Source organism: Mobula birostris, chromosome 15 (assembly GCF_030028105.1).
Source record: "Mobula birostris isolate sMobBir1 chromosome 15, sMobBir1.hap1, whole genome shotgun sequence".
NCBI classification, from domain to species: Eukaryota; Metazoa; Chordata; class Chondrichthyes; order Myliobatiformes; family Myliobatidae; genus Mobula; species Mobula birostris.
This window is the reverse complement of record NC_092384.1, coordinates 32636319-32653253: the sequence shown is the minus strand read 5'-3', so window position 1 is coordinate 32653253 and position 16935 is coordinate 32636319.

The window sequence follows — 16935 nt, the reverse complement described above, 5'->3', positions numbered from 1 at the left end:
ATCTCCAATGTGTGAGGTCTAACCAGCTCCTCTCAAGAGTTTCAATAGAATAACTATTGACCAAAGAGTTAAGTTAATCTGAGTCTGGATATACCATAGTAAGGAATCAACTTCTGATGCTCGAAAACCTTCACATAATATGTAAGGCACAAGGCAGAAATGGCGTTGAGCTTCCATCTCTTGTCTGGCTGAGTCATCAACCTAAGAATCTCCACACTCCATCCCAACAAAGAAACCCTATCCATACTCCCCTCTCAGTGGCCTGAGCCTGGTTTCAGTCAGCAGAAAGTGACTACTCATGAAGTTGTGCCATTAAGGAAAGAAACAGGGTGGTTAAAATCATGATAATGAGGTCAAAGCCAGAATTTTGCATGTGTTTTATAAAAAATGAAATTGTCACAGGTCATTTGCTGATCACAATTCCAGTGCAATTTTCCCAATTTTATTCATTTTCTTCCATAATATCTCTGATTTGCTGAAGAGATCTATGAGGTATCCATGATTCAGTTTTGTTGAAAATGTAGCCTATCTTAGTGTATATCTGTTTCTGGAATAAGCATTTCATGCTAAATATTGGAATATAAAGCTCAGAGGGGTATGCCAAAGAGTGGAATTACTTTAAGTGGCTCCTGTGATGGAAACCACTAGCACAGAAGTAGATAGGGTGAATGACCTGTTTTTGTGCTGTAACTTTCCATGATTGGAGTTATTGAAAATGCAATCAGACATCATGATAGAATTATTGCATGAGGGGATGAGTTGCCTGTCATTTCTGACTTTCTATTGCACTCTTCAATTGACCCTGTTTTTTTCACAATATGATTTTCAGATTACTTTGCAAAACCTTGAAATGTGGGTTTTAGAGTAAGTTGCAAAATTATTATAATGTTTAAATGATATGGGTAAACTACTCAAAGATGAGTTCTTAATAAGTCCATTAAAGCAGCATACTATCAGGAAAGTAATATAATCCAAATCTAATGTTCAAAGATTTGAATGTAATGAAGCAAATCCTTGATTTTCAAATTACTTTTATCTTTTTTGTAACTTTCCCCTTTACTGCACCATATTTACCACGAGAAGTTGGGTAGCACCTGGTCTACATGTCAGTCTTGAGTCTACTGGTAAAGAGTTTTGGTAGCAAAATCTTCCTTCTAACTACCTGTGGAAATGCAACATGTCATGAAAAACCATTGACCAATGAATCATCTTATTTTGAATGGTGAAGTCAGGTTGATAAACTCTTTAATGAGGGATTATGGACTTGGGCCAAGTCATATCAATGAATGACATAATGCGAGCGTTAAATGTTATTTTAAGAGGCACTGGCTGTTCTAATGCAGTTGTAAGTTGGTTTATCTTTTGCAATTTTAAGCCAAAGGGGAAAACAATACATTAGACAATACTTTTCTACCTTTTGGCACAAGGAGCTTGAAAGCTTGGATATTTAGATTTAAGAACAGCTTCTTCCCATTGCTGTCAGACTCCTGAACCAATCACCTCTTTCCATCTCCTTTTCAGTCATGCTTTCATGTTCTTTGAATCTTAGTTTTACTCTCAGTTATTCTGTTATTGTCACCTCAGTATTTCTGACTGCACTCCAATGTCTCCACCATTCTGCTGTTTCCCACTCATTGTTGTATTTATTGTCACATTTATTTTTACCAGGTATATTGCTTACTCTGAGTTTCATGCAAGCAAGGAATTTCATCACACTGTAGTGTATATAATAATAAACTAAACTGAATCTGAAGCTAAACCAACAGAGGTGCTCCTGATCCACCGGTTCCTTTGCAGGAAGGGAATCAGAAACTCAATTCATACATGAATATGTTGAATGAGGGACGTCTGAAGAATTTTTTGGTGGCAAGAATATCTCACAGATCTTGGTAAAATGAAACTGGTTGGGGCACATTTTAACTTTGCGCAGTAGTGCAAACCAGGTGATACCTCATCAGCAGCATTTACCATGTCACTTCTGAACTTTATTTCCATATACATCCACCAGAGGGGAATTGTACTCGATCTCTAAATTGTACCCTCTTTACTCATTTCTAACTGGTGACTCACCTCTATATACTGTTATCTCATTTAACTGCTAAAGCACAATCAGTCATATTCTTGGCTTTTTTTTACTATGTACAGAGATGAACTGAAGAATTCTTTTTGTTGTTTCACTTCCCGCAGAAATCTTCAGTTGCCTTGCATTTAGTAGAAAGGTTATCAGACAATATACACGCCTGTGTATACTGTTAGGCACTCTCTTGACTCCTATTTTCACAGTCAGCTAAACAAGTTGTTAAAAATACATAAAAAAGACAAATTAAATGTGAATTTCAAAGAAGTTTCTCACCCTACTCACTCTCTGATTCTATTCCAATCCTGCAGTTATGCTGACAATTTTATTCCTCGAGACTGTAAACTTGAGCAGCAGTATTGCATGGCGGGAATGAGATTTTAAATCTTAGAGTCAAAGAACATGAAAGAAGTGTCGAACTGTATTGGGATACTCTTGCTTTTGTAGTTTAAATAGTCAGAGGGCCTGTAAATAAATATGACTTGTTGTCCCTGAGATATTTTTGTTTTACTCCATGTCACTTCTAATCAGTCCTGGTACTAAAGAGTGACACCCATTCAATCCCAATGCAAATGATAAGTAAACATAAGCTTAACATTGGAGCTTGTTAAAACTTTAAAATTAAGCAGGTTGGAATTGCATTGTTTTCCTTCTCTCTGGAAACACATTTTTTTTGGTTGAGATATGCAGCTTTTGGGCAAAAGGAGGAAACATTCTGCTTTAAATTGACCAGCTGTGATTGATTAGCATTTCATTACTTCTTTGCTTCTTACACCACAAGCTCCCAACAGGAGTCCACATTTCACATGCATGCATTTGATGGATAATGTTTTCAGAGGTTTAACAAACTTTACTGTCAGTACCTAAGATCTAACAGCTTAATTTATATACCTTGGGAGTGCAGCAAAACAATAAGAACTTCTTATTAAATTGTACCCAACTGTTTCAATATTATTTGTTCTCATAACAAACAAGGATTTTCCTTTAGTCTCTGATTTGTTAAATGAAAAAAAACAATCTGTATTTATACAGCACTTTTGACAACTCAGCATGTCCCAAAACGCTTTACGACCAATGTATATGAAGCATGCCAGTCTATTTGAGTACAGCAAGCTCCCACAAAAAGCAGTGTAGTGACCAGCTGATAATCTGCTTTAACGATGTTGATTGAAGGGTAGTCCTCTTGCAGTTCACCAAATAGTGTCACAGATCTGAAAGGTCCAACAGTAAAAGCAGAAGTAGTGCTCTTGGTTTAATGTCTTGGATGAAAGCCAGCAACTTTAATGCTGTTGTAATCCCTCAAAATGCACTGAAGGTTCAGTTTAGAATGGAGAGGAAGGATAAGTTGAATGTACGCAAATTGTAGAAATTTGCCTGATTTTAGGATAATTCTTGTTATGACATAGACTCATGGAATGATACAGTACAGAAACAGGCCCCTCGGCACATCCAGTCTGTAATGAACTATTATTCTGGCTACTCCCATTGACCTGCACCCAGACACAGCCCTCCACATCACTCCCATTCATGTACCTATCCAATTGTTTCTTAAACGTTGAAACGGAACCCACATCCATCAAATACACTGGCAACTCGTTCCACACTTTCACCAGCCTCTGAGTGAATAAATTCCCCTTAAGCATTTTGCCTTTCACTCTTAACCCATGACCTCTAGTTGTAGTCTCACCCAACCTCAGCAGAAAAAGCCTGCTTGCACTTACCCTATCTATACCCCTGATAATGTTGTATACTTCTATCAGCTCTCCCCTAATTCTCCTATTTTCAAAGGAATAAAGTCCTAATATATTCAACCTTCCCATATATTTCAGGCCTTCAAGTCCCAATCGCATCCTTGTATCCATATGATTAAATAAATATTTGCATTTTCTATGAGAAAACAATTTTTTTATGTTAGGAAGCAAGCAATAAGAAGAATGGGAAAATTAAGTTGAATTGACTTTATTTCTTACATCCTTCATATACACGAGGAGTAAAAATCTTTACGTTACATCTTCGTCTAGACATGTAATGTGCAATTTATAGTGATTTATAATAAATAGTATGTAAAACAGGGCAGTTGATATAACACAGAAATACAATTGTATCAGCATGAATTAATCAGTCTGAAGGCCTGGTGGAAGAAGCTGTCCCGGAGCCTGTTGGTCCTGGCTTACGCTACAGTACTGTTTCCCGGATGGTAGCAGCTGGAACAGTTTGTGGTTGGGGTGACTTGGGTCCCCAATGATCCTTTGGGCCCTTTTTACACACCTGTCTTTGCAAATGTCCTGAATAGTGGGAAGTTCACATCTACAGATACGTAGGGCTGTCCGCACCACTCTCTGCAGAGTCCTGAGATTGAGGGAGGTACAGTTCCCATTCCAGGCAGTGATGCAGCCAGTCACGATGTTCTCAATTGTGTCCCTGTAGAAAGTTCTTAGGATTTGGGGGCCCATACCAAATTTCTTCAGCCGTCTGAGGTGACAGAGGCGCTGTTATGCCTTTTTCACCACACAGCTGGTATGTGCAGACCATGTGAGATCCTCGGTGGTATGTATGCCAAGGAACTTAAAGCTGTTCACCGTCTCAACCTCAGATCCATTGATGTCAATAGGGGTTAGCCTGTAGTCCACAACCAGCTCATTTGTTTTTGCGAATTGTGTGTTGGATTCATTGCTTAATTGATTATCCAACTGTAAACAAAAAACACTGATTTTTTCCCCCCTCTTTTCCCTCTCTCACCTTATCTCCTTGCCTGCCCATTGCCTCCCTCTGGTGCTCCTCCCCCCTCTTTCTTTCTTCCATGGCCTTCTGTGTCTTTCACCAATCAACTTACCAGATCTTTAATTCAGCCCTCCCCCTCCCAGTTTCACCTACCACCTTATGTTTCTCTTTCCTCCCCACCACCTTTTAAATCTACTCCCAGTCCTGCTGAAGGGTCTTCGCCTGAAGCATCAACTTTACTTTTTTTTTTCCATTGATGCTGCCTGGCCTGCTGAGTTCCTCCAGCAGTTTGTGCACGTTGCTTGGATTTCCAGCATCTGCAGACTTCCTCTTGTTAGTGATTTGAATACTGAGTCTGTGTTTTTATTAATGTCTGGGGCTATGATGGATAATGGCCAATAGGCAGCTCAACAAAACTAAGTATCTAACTGCTTTGATATATTCATTATCCAAGGACCAGCTATAAAATGCTTGCTTATGAGTATTGGGTGGAGTATTGCCCTCACACAAATTGCCCAGTGTAGCAGTCACTATCCAGGTTTGTGTCTGACAGGAGGCCGCATTTGGGTGAGATGTCTGAGGGGAGGTAGCTCTTGCAGAATAGCTTTCTAAAATGAAAAACACTGGCCTGAAGAAGAGCAGAAGATAAATGTTAAAAAGAGTCTTTTAAAAGCATTTTATCCTCTTGCTCTGAGTATTATTGCCCAAGTCTTTCACTTAAAAGCAGTTAATGAATGATAAGGGAAAGAACATTTATAAGACAAATTGTTGTTACAAATTGGCAGCAACATTAACCCAGGATATTTCCAACCTGTATTTGCTTTACATTTCAAGGTGGTTTTCTGTTTCCCATTTACAGCTCTGCTTTTCTCTCTTTTAAATCTTTACTCAGCTTCCTACCGCCCCCCCCCCCCGCCCCCCACCCTCCGCCAAGCTCATTGAAACCCTCCACAGCAGATTTGCTTGGGAGATTATCAATCCTGGCCGTCTGATAGTTCTTGTAAGTGAGTTAATCTGATAGAAGCATGCAGGCCACTGCAGACCTATGCAGATCACATCTTGTCCTGAACTGCAGACCACTTCCCAATGTCCTGCATTGACATCAGTGCAGGACGTGGCATTAACTGAAGTAGCTTGCGTTCTGAGTTTTGGAGCTGGATCAACTGCAATCAAATGAAGGCAACACACACAAAATTCTGGAGGAACTCAGCAGGCCAGGCAGCATCTATGGAAAAGAATAAACAGTCGACATTTTGGGCCAAGACCCTTCATCATGTCTGGAAAGGAAGGGGGAAGGAGTCAGACTAAGAAGATGTGGGGGAGGAGAGTAAGTAGTACAAAGTGGTAGGTGATGGGTGGAACCGGGAGACTAGGAGGAAGGGGTGAAGTAAAGAGCTGGGAAGTTGGTTGGTACAAGAGATAAAGGGCTGGAGAAGGAGGAATCTGATAGGAGAGGACAGAAGACCGTGGAAGAAAGGGAAGAGGGAGGAGCACCAGAGGGAGGTGATGGGCAGATAAGGAGATGAGATGAGAGAGGGAAACAGGAATAGGGATTGGTGAAGGGGGGTGGGGGGTGGCAATTACCAGAAGTTCAAGATATTGATGTCCATGCCTTAAGGTTGGAAGTAATCTAATGAAACATCTTTTTCTCTTTCATGTCAATGGAGGTCTGGCAAAGGTGCATACATAATAGAGCTCTTCCCTATTAAGAAAGATAGCTTTCTTATATTTTTGTTTTTGATCAGATGTACTTGCAACCTCTGTCCTCAATTTTAATAATAGGTATTGCCCTGAAGAATATCGCTATCCACACAACATTAATGTTATTTTTTATCAAATCGCCAAGGTTCTGCTGTAGATAGAATGGTCTGAGCTGCCAAGTTTTACCCTGTTCCCACTATAACAGTTTCAAGGTTTATGTCCAATGCTTTCTGTATTTTTTTTTCTCCTAATTTGAGACTGAACTTGAATCTGGATGTTTCATTGTGAGCACTTAGAAGTCACTAATTAAGAATTTTCAGACTTGTCCTATTATTTTGAGTATAAGGTAATCAATACAGAGAGGCCCAAGAGATATCTCTGTTTAATTTAAGGTTTTTCTCCGACATACACCAATACACGCATAATCAAATTCATCATTCAGTTTTATAGTGAGCACATTTGCTAGTGATTTTGGGAAGGGTCCAAATCAGTTTAAAATAGCTTGGCAGTGTCATGGGAAGCTGAGAATGCATTCAGATGGCGACAGAGTAGCATAGTGGTTAGTGTAATGATTTGCAATGCCAGGGACCCAGGTTCAAATCTATCACTGTCTGTAAGGAGTTTGTACCTTCTCCCTGTGACCAGGTTTTATCTCCGGGCCAGCTTCATCAAATAGCATCATTCTACCAAGCTAACTCAAATGTCCTCTAATTTCCTGCAACCTCCCATCATGTATGTGAGAGCTCATGGCTGTAGACCATTCCCTATAGCTATCATGCATGCAATTAGGGGTTCAAATAAATTTCCAATAAAGCAACCAGCTCTTAGATAGTAGCCAAAGCAAATGAGTTATTTTAAACAATCATATCCACCATGCACTGGTTTCTCTTTAATTATAAGTTTAGTCAGCGTCTGTTATCCAGAGAAAGCAACATTTATATAAAAGTAAAATCAAAGAAATAACTAAATTAAAAAGAGCAAATACATATTTCACAAATGACTTTCATTCACTGCTTTCACAAACGTCGTGAAGATCTCATTTTTGAAGTTAAATTGAAGTTTGTGTACTGAGTAGCATCCAAGTGGCTGTATCAAGTCACTTCTGAATTTTCTAAACTTAGTTTCCCTTGCGACCTTCAAAAACGAGTTTTAATGGGATCCACAAAGCAAAAGGGCAGGACAGCCAAACAGCTTTTCAGATGTCTAAGACTGTAGAATGAAAAGAAAGAGAAGTTTATGCCAGGATGTCAAGTCTTTAATGTTGCCAAAAGCTTGAAGGAGTGCAAAAAGCACAGGAGTGAAATTAAATGAGAAATTCAAAGCAAGGAGAAAGCATAAAAAAGTAACAATAATCCAAAGAAAATGTCAATAGAGTTTTTAATATTTTGTGGCTGTCTTCACAACAGAGGGGACAATGCTAAGTTTGTTTTGAAGAGGAAAAGTATGAAATTTTGTATAGACTTAGTAAGAAAGGAAATAGTATGTTTTGCACCAGGCAGTGAAAAGAAACAAGTGAAGCTCTCACTGTAATGAGATGTATAAACAACCAACTACATACTATTGGAGAGGTCAATTAAATACTAGTTACTTGTATTGTTTCATATAGATCTTGAATCAGTTTGTGAAAGCAGTGAGTGAACATTATTTGTGAAATAAGTTTTCTTCTTTTTAATTTAGTTACTTCTTTTATTTTACTTTTAAATAAATGTTGGTTTCTCGATAACAGATGCTGACTAAGCTTATAATTAAAAAGAAACCAATGTATTTTGGATGTGATTGTTTAAAATAACTCCTAAATTATTTTGGCCACTATCTAAGAGCTGGTTGATTTATTGGAAACTTATTTGAACTCCTAGCTGCATGCATGATAGCTATGGTCTACAACTATGAGCTCTCAAATACGCGATGGGAGTATTGCAGGAAATAAGGAGATTTCAAAGTTCAAAGTAAATTTATCATCAAATTCACCATATACAACCCTGAGGTTCATTTTCTTGCAGACATACTCAATAAATCCATAGAATATTAACCATAACAGAATCAGTGGAGGACTGCACCAACTTGGGTGTTCAACCAGTGTGAAAAAGACAACAAATTGTGCAAATAGAAAAAGAAAGAAATAATAATAATAAATAAGTAAACAATAAATATCAAGAGCATGTGATGAAGAGTCCTTGAAGGTGAGTGCATAAGTTGTGGGAACATTTCAATTATGAGGCAAGTGAAGTTGAGTGAAGTTAACTTCTTTGGTTCAAGAGCCAAATAGTTGAGGGGTGCTAACTGTTCCTGAACCTGGTGGTGAGAGTTCTCAGGCTCCTGTACTACCTTCTTGATGGTAGCAGTGAGAAGACAGCATGTTCTGGGTAGTGGGGGTCCCTGATGATGGATACTGCTTTCCTACAACAGTGTTTCGTGCAGATGTGCTCAATGGTGTGGATGGCTTTACCTGTGATGGACTGGGCCGTGACCACTTCTTTTTGTAGAATTTTCCGTTCAGCGGCATTGGTGTTTCCATACCAGGCTGAGATGCAACTAGTCAGTATACGCTTCACTACATCTATCAAAGTTTGTCAAAGTTTTAGATGTCATGTCCAATCTTCACAAACTCTTAAGGAAGTAGAGGTGCTGCCATGCTTTCTTTGTAATTTCACTTATGTGCTGGGCCAGGACAAATACTCCGAAATAATAACATGGAGGAATTTAAAGTTGCTGATGCCCTCTGGTTCTGATCCCCTGATGAGGACTGGATCATGGACCTCCGATTTCCTTCTTCCTTCTCCTGAAGTTGATAATCAGCTCCTTGATCTTGCATACAATTAAGAGGTTGTTGTTGTTATGGCATTACTCAGCCAGATTTTCAATCACAGGTGAGGCGACACTTCACCTGTGAGTCGGCTGGGGTGATATATTGCATCCGGTGCTCCCGATGTGACCCGACGCAGACCTGGGAGACCATTTCGCTGAACACCTATGCTCTGTCTACCAGAGAAAGCAGGATCTCCCAGTGGCCACACATTTTAATTCCACGTCCCATTCCCATTCTGATATGTCTATTCACGGCCTCCTCTATGGTAAAGATGAAACCACATTCAGGTTGGAGGATCAACACCTTATATTCCGTCTGGGTAGCCTCCAATCTGATGGCATGAACATTGACTTCTCTAACTTCCGCTAATGCCCCACTTCCCCTTGTACCCCATCAGTTATTTATTTATTTATATACACACTTTCTTTTTCTCTCTCTCCTTTTTCTCCCTCTGTCCCTCTCACTATACCTCTTGCCCATCCTCTGGGCTCCCCTACCTTTTTTTTTCTCCCTAGGCCTCCTGTCCCATGATCCTCTCATATCCCTTTTGCCAATCAACTGTCCTGCTCTTGGCTCCATCCCTCCCCCTCCTGTCTTCTCCTATCATTTTGGATCTCCCCCTCCCCCTCCCACTTTCAAATCCCTTACCAGCTCTTCCTTCAGTTTGTCCTGACGAAGGGTCTCGGCCCGAAACGTCGACTGTACCTCTTCCTAGAGATGCTGCCTGGCCTGCTGCGTTCACCAGTAACTTTGATGTGTGTTACTTGAATTTCAATCTTACTCCTTTGTGCTGATTCAACACCACTTTCGGCCTGTGACTGTGGCGTTGTCAGCAAGTTTGAATTGACATTGGAGATGTGCTTAGCCACAGAGTTGTAAGTGTAAAGTGTCATTTGAGTTAGCTTGGCAGAGTGACTAATGATGAAGTTGGCCAGGAGGTGAAACAATCCAAGTAGCTACACATGAGAAGATTTTTCTACTTGGACCAACTGGGTTGTAAAAGGAGCCAAGAACAAAATAGAACCCATCTGAGGAACTCTTCTGAATATTGTCAACCACAAAACATCTCCTTTTGAGAGCTAGAAGTTTAACAGGAGAAGGCAAAATCCTATTGATTCTGATCGCTGCTATAGAAAAGCATTGTAGAATTCAGCAGACCTTGTGAGTTTCAGGAAGGAGTACTCAGAGAAATTAGTCTGTTTGGAATAGCTGACCTGAGTGTACTAGAAAATTTGCTTGGCAGACCAAAGTTGATCTTAAAGAAAAATGAGATTGGTCATGTGACGGGCAACATGGATGTTTAACTTAAACATCATCAGGCAGTTCATTGGTGGAATATAAGTGTAGTAAATAAACACAAAGATGTCTTTTGGTGCGTCAGTCAGTAAAGTACAGTAATATACTGTTAAAGAAACCTGAAATACTGTAGAGTGCTGAAAAGGTGGAACAAGTGTAGAATGCCTGATCGTCATGCAAAGAATTGCAGTGGAGAAGAATCACATGGGCAAAAGCAAATAGACACAACCATTGTTTAGGAACCGGCAATAATAATTTTCTTTGTCACTGGTGTCAGTTCTTTTGGTTTGCATGATTGAACTAGAATTGGACAACTACTTGAGGTTTCAAATAAATATAGGACCCTGATGAAATGTAACTCCTTATGAAATATATCCATAACAGAAACAAGAGATTCTGCAGGTGCTAGAAACCCAGAGGAGCAAACACAAAATGCTGCAGGAACTTGACAGGTCAGGCAGGACCCAAAATGTCATTTGTTCTTTCCTCTCCATAGATGCTGCCTTGCCTACTGAGTACTTCCAGCATTTTGTGTGTATTCATAACAGTAAGCTCTGCAATTTGCAAGCATGTAATCTTTTAAATGAGCAATTATAATTTGTATTTTAGCTTTATCTCACTCCTAAAGAAAACATGTAAATGATTGGTTCACCTTGTGGATAATGTAAGACATTTGCTTTAAAGAAAAAGTTTGCATATGGCTTTTATTTATTTATAATGATAATACTGCAAGTAATATTTCAACTGTTGTGTCATGACACATGTATTACCTGATTATGAACTAGTAATTGAAAACTATCTCATGGAAAAATATCATTAGATGTTCAGTGCTTGAACTAGATAACCTAAAGGTCATCAGTGAGGCTTGGTGAAGCAGTAGGTTTGATGAAATAGGCTCTATTGCAGGTGGCTTTAAGGAAACCCGACATTATGTCAGATAAGATATCTTGGTAACAATGACTATTTGGATCAGTCCAAGGCTGACAATATCTAAGTAGAATGGATTATTGGGCATGTGTTTAGGCCCCTAAAGACCTGAATATAGTTATTAATAGACAGCACAGGGATGGCACAGCGGTGTATCCAATAGGGACACTGTCAAGTGGCAACAATTTCAATCCTGACCTTGCGCACCAACTGTGTGGAGCTTGCAAGTTCTCTCTTTGACTTTATGGGTTTCCTCTTACATCACAAAGACAAAATGAGCGTGGTACAATTGACCACTGTAAACCGTAGGGTGTTACTGAGGGGTAGAACCTGGAGATGGTTGAAGAGAATCAGGCATGGGGGTGGGACAAATAAAAAGAGTGTTTTCTACAATGGTTGGGTGACTACAGATGTGGACCCAACGGGTCAAAGGATGTACTGAAATACTGTGTCCCTCTATGATTCAAATACATAATCTTCTCCTATGACCGAAGAAATAACTATGCACCTAGGTTACTCTAAATGTTCAAAATGGGTTTTGGCATGGAAGAATAGTCTTCATATTTAACCATTTTACATTGCTTGTGAGTTACCAGCGGAAGTGTCTGCTTCTTGGGACCACCTTTCTGCTGGAAGTTTTCCAAGTAAGCCTAAGTTGCTGGAATAACTTTAGGAAATAGAAGCCATTAATAATCTTGTGACTCTAAGTATTGGATAAAGGCTGAAAGGATCAATTCAAAGCCGTAGTTAAGTATTGATATATTTTTATTCAAAGGGGTTGTGAGTGTGGAATAGTGATAAATTAAAGGTGAACAACAAACACACAGATTGGACAAATAATCGCCTAGGTATTAAGAGCATTAATGGATGAGGCACGCACAAATCAAGGAGGCCTTGGCAAACATATTTTCCTGTGACAGGTTTAAACAACACATTCATGGATGGTGAATGTTGAAACAGATTGTTGGAAGCATTTGGTCTCAATACACTAAATAACGCACCTAGGAGGCTTCGGAGAATCTTAATAGATTACAAAAATTCTCCTAGTAAACACAAAACAGAAGAGGCAATATCAGCAGATCTATCAGGTATTACGATGCCAGAGATTAGTATGTGTGATTTTTCCCGTGATTTGGATGAAAATGATCACAGTGAAACACTTCTGGTAGGAGATGTACATGAGAGCAGCCTAACTATGCAGCTCCAAATGATCCAATTGGGAAACAGCTGAGAGTTGTTATTCAGTAATGATGCCTTACAATTAAGTTGAAGACACATGAGTGTCTCCGTGCTTATTTTGAAATTTGGGATAAACAAAATGTATCAGAAAATATCATAGTCAAAAGATTCAACTTGTGGCACCAGCTGTGATGCATTAGAGGCTAATCTTAGTTGCTCCTTTACAGTCCATGTTGATTCTGTTGGTGTAGGATGATGTCTGAGTACGAAAACACAGTCTGACGTGTGTGATATTTTTTGATTTCCTGAAAGTTGCCAAGGATATTCTGGCTAGACTACTAAAGCAGGTGCAGATCTTTGTACAGTATATGAGCATACACACTTCATTATGTGTGATTAATACAGTACCTTTATTGAAATAACTCAAACTTAACCGAATTACTGATGAAAGTCATCAGCCTGAAATACTGATTTTGTTTCTCTCTCCGCAGATGCAGTCTGGCTTGCTATGAATTTCTCAGGTTTTCTGTTTTTAATTCAGATTTCCAGCAACTGGAGCAATTTCCAGTTCTTTTCTGTATTTAAAACCCTTTCAAGTTTATGGAAAAGAATCTTAATAATTTTGATGAACTCTTTTGTTTTTTTAAATTTGAATTTGTAGATGTGAGAGGCAACTTTGTCACATGTTGAATATACTTTACACACTAAATTCTATGGATGTGAATTGTTATTTACCATGATATCTGCTATCTTATGTCTAACATATATTATTTAAAATTCTTTCCCCAAAAAGCTGCTTTTTTTGCAGTAGCCGTTTAAAAGCAAAGAACTGCAGATGCTGGATTAGGTGGAGAAGCTCTTTTTCAACCAGCACAGTTACAATGGGTTCAGTGATCTTCTTCAGACTTGTGCATTTTCAATGCTTCCATTGTACACACTTCATCCGGTTCAAAGCCGTCAAGTACTGCAACTCCATCTGATACGTTGTCTACCCTCTAGAAACTTCAACTCATTCTCCTCACCACTCTATCAATATCAGCTCAACTAAAATTCTTGCCTGTGTCTTACCTGTCACTCTCCTCCTCCTTTACCCGTTAGAGTTCTCAGGCCTAATTTACAATTTTCATCTTTTGTCTAACTCCCTTTATCACCTTGGCCCTCTGATGCTTACTCTGCTTTCCTGTTGTATTCCCTACCCCCCTTGCTATATAATTGGCAGCAATATCTTTGGCAATTTGGCAATTGGCAGAATGCTCTGGAATTTCCTCCTTCAGTCTGTCCACCTCTCCATTTCCTTCTTGCTTTTTTAAGAAGTTGCTGAAGATTTAAATTGTTAACTATACTTTTGCACACCGATCTTAATACACCCTTTAGTTCAGGGTCCAGTTTATCGTAGGTAGGCAGGTAAGGGAAAAATGGGAGAATGGACTAATGGGATTGATTTAGAAAGGGCTAGAATGGAATTGATTTCCCTCAGTGTGCAACCATGCTATGAGTCTAGATGCCACAGGATGCTTTTTTGTGTTTAAACTGTAGTTTGACTGCAGGTCTTCCTACTTAGGTCCTCTTACTATTTCAGATGTTAGTTGAGTGACTCTAATTAGTGACAGGGAATAATAGCATCAAAGATTGAAAGATTTAATTTTTGTACAAAGGTTGAAAGATTTATCTTTTTTCCCTTAACTTTAGTGGATGGAAATATCAGTCATCTGGTATGGAATATTAGATTGCTGACAATTTAATAGTAAGTATTTGTTCATTTTCTCATAAAACTTGGAGTTCAAGGCATCAATTCTATAATAAGCCAATGATGGAGTATTTCGCCACTCTCTCTGGGATGAATGTCTCATGGGGGAGTGGAGGCTGATTCCTGGTGAGCTAATGATGGAATACTTGTCTATATTCCTGACAGTGTTAGTAGACAAGTTAGTTTAAAACAGATTAATGGATTTCTGTTTAAGAGATGATTTTTTTCTTTAGAAAGAACCTAATGGTACAATGTGAGAAGCACTGTAAAATGAGTATTCTTGCTGGAAATCACATTTTTGACAAATGTTAAAGGCCAAACATCCTGTGTTCCTGAGTGTTCAAAAGAATTCACAAGATGCATTTTACACCATTTAAGCTGAAATAGCTAACTAGTACACTTCAAAGCATTGCTCATCAGTTACGTTGAACGTTTTAAAGAGTATGCATGTATATATACACCATAGTGTTCAAGAATGATGATCCTAGTTAAGTAAACAGAGGCAGATAATCTGGTGATTATGCTCACTCCTCTGGAATTCTTTTCCCAAACTTTTTTACCTTTCCTGTCTGATGAAACCTCTCACTTCAGAACAATTCCATTTATATCTCACTTCCCCCTTATACCTTCCCCCACCCCTGCCATTTCTTGCCTGATATGCACTTTCTACCTTGTTAAATCCTGAGTTTTAACCTGTATGGGGAGTACAATATAAATGTAAGCTGCTTGCCATCATGAATGAGTGACAAAAATAGTTTTGTTGATTGACAAGTCTCCCAGCTTGTGATCTTGACGTTATTTCTTTGTCCTGTCTTTTACATTTTAAAAATGGAAAAAGCATAGCACAAGTTACATGGACTTTTATGGCCAGTACTCTCAGAAATCATAGTTTAATTGTTGTAGTCAAGTTACTACACACTTAATGAACAGCAGCTCATTGTATTCCTGAGTAAGTCTGACATATACTTTGTTTCATAATATCATGTCTGGTAATATCTTTTCCATGGCATCATTCCACATAGAAAATGGAAGAGTCAACTTATCATCTGTTCCCTGCCTAGCTATAGGTCTGTTGGCAGCAGTGTTTTGTTTTGGAACTATTACAGTAGGATTGTGCCAAGTAATAGGCTCCTGAATGGGTAAAGTGATCCTTTAACCTTTCATTTGGTATTCATATCTTCTGCTTCTCAAAGTATTCTATTGTTCTTGGTATAAAAACTGAATCGGAAAGTCCTGAAGGTAAAATTAGTGTACTTGGACAGCATAATTGCTGGAGATGTAATATTAAAAGGCTACTTAAGTTACATGACTAATCAAAGTCTTTGTGTCAACTTTGGCCATTTTGATTGAAGTCAGGATGTAAGCATATTAACCTCTCAAGGGTTGAGTAACTTTTGTAGCCTTAAATATCTACTTTTTTCACAGTGTATTCTATTGTATTTGTCAAAATTAAGATGCTGTTCATTATTATCACATAAAATATTTGTTCATTTATCTTTAATATCTGTAGTTTTCATTTAACATTTTTAATGGGTTGATTACAGCTCCTCTGATGAGCATGACTAGGTCATGCATTTTCTATATTGTGAATCAGAATCAGGTTTAATATCACTGCCAGATGTCATGAAATTTGTTGTTTTGCAGCATCAGTACAGTGCAATACATAAAAAAACTATAAGTTATGATAATTAAATTAAACATATAGTGTGAGAAGTGCAAAAATAGTGTATAGTGTATATAGATTCATTGTCCTTTAGGAAATCTGATGGCGGGGTGGGGGAAAGTGGGGAGGAAGAAGCTTTTCCTAAAAATGTGTGTTATCAGTCTCCTTTATCTTGTCTTTGATGGTGGTAAAAAGGCGGCAAGTCCTGGGGGGAGGGAGGGGTGCTCTTCATGATAGATGCGGCTTTTTTGAGGGATTTTGAAGATGTCCTTGATGGAGGTTAGTGTCCATAATGGAACTGGTTGAGTTTGCAACTTTCTGCAGCTTTTTCCAATCCTTTGCAGTGGCCCTTCCATACCAGGTGGTGATGCAACCAGGTAGAATGCTCTGCCTGGTACCTCTTTTGAAATTTTCTAGAGTCTTTGGTGATGTACCAAATCTCCTCAAACTCCTAATGAAATATAGCCACTATTGTGCCTTCTTTGTAATTGCATCAATATGTTGGGCCCAGGATAGATCTTCAGAGATGTTGACACCCTGGAAGGAACTTGAAACTGCTCATTCTTTCTACTGCTGACCACTCAATGAGGACTGGTGTGTGTTTCCTCGACTTGCCCCTACTGAGGTCCACAATCAATTCCTTGGTCTTACTGATGTTGAGTGCAAGGCCGTAGTTGCAACAACACTCAACTAGCTGACCTATCTCAATCCTGTATTAATTAACATTTGCTAATTTGCTTATTGGATTATTTTAGTACTATGGTACCAAAATAATTCATATTATCATACTGACAAAAAGTTATTTGGTGAATACTGTT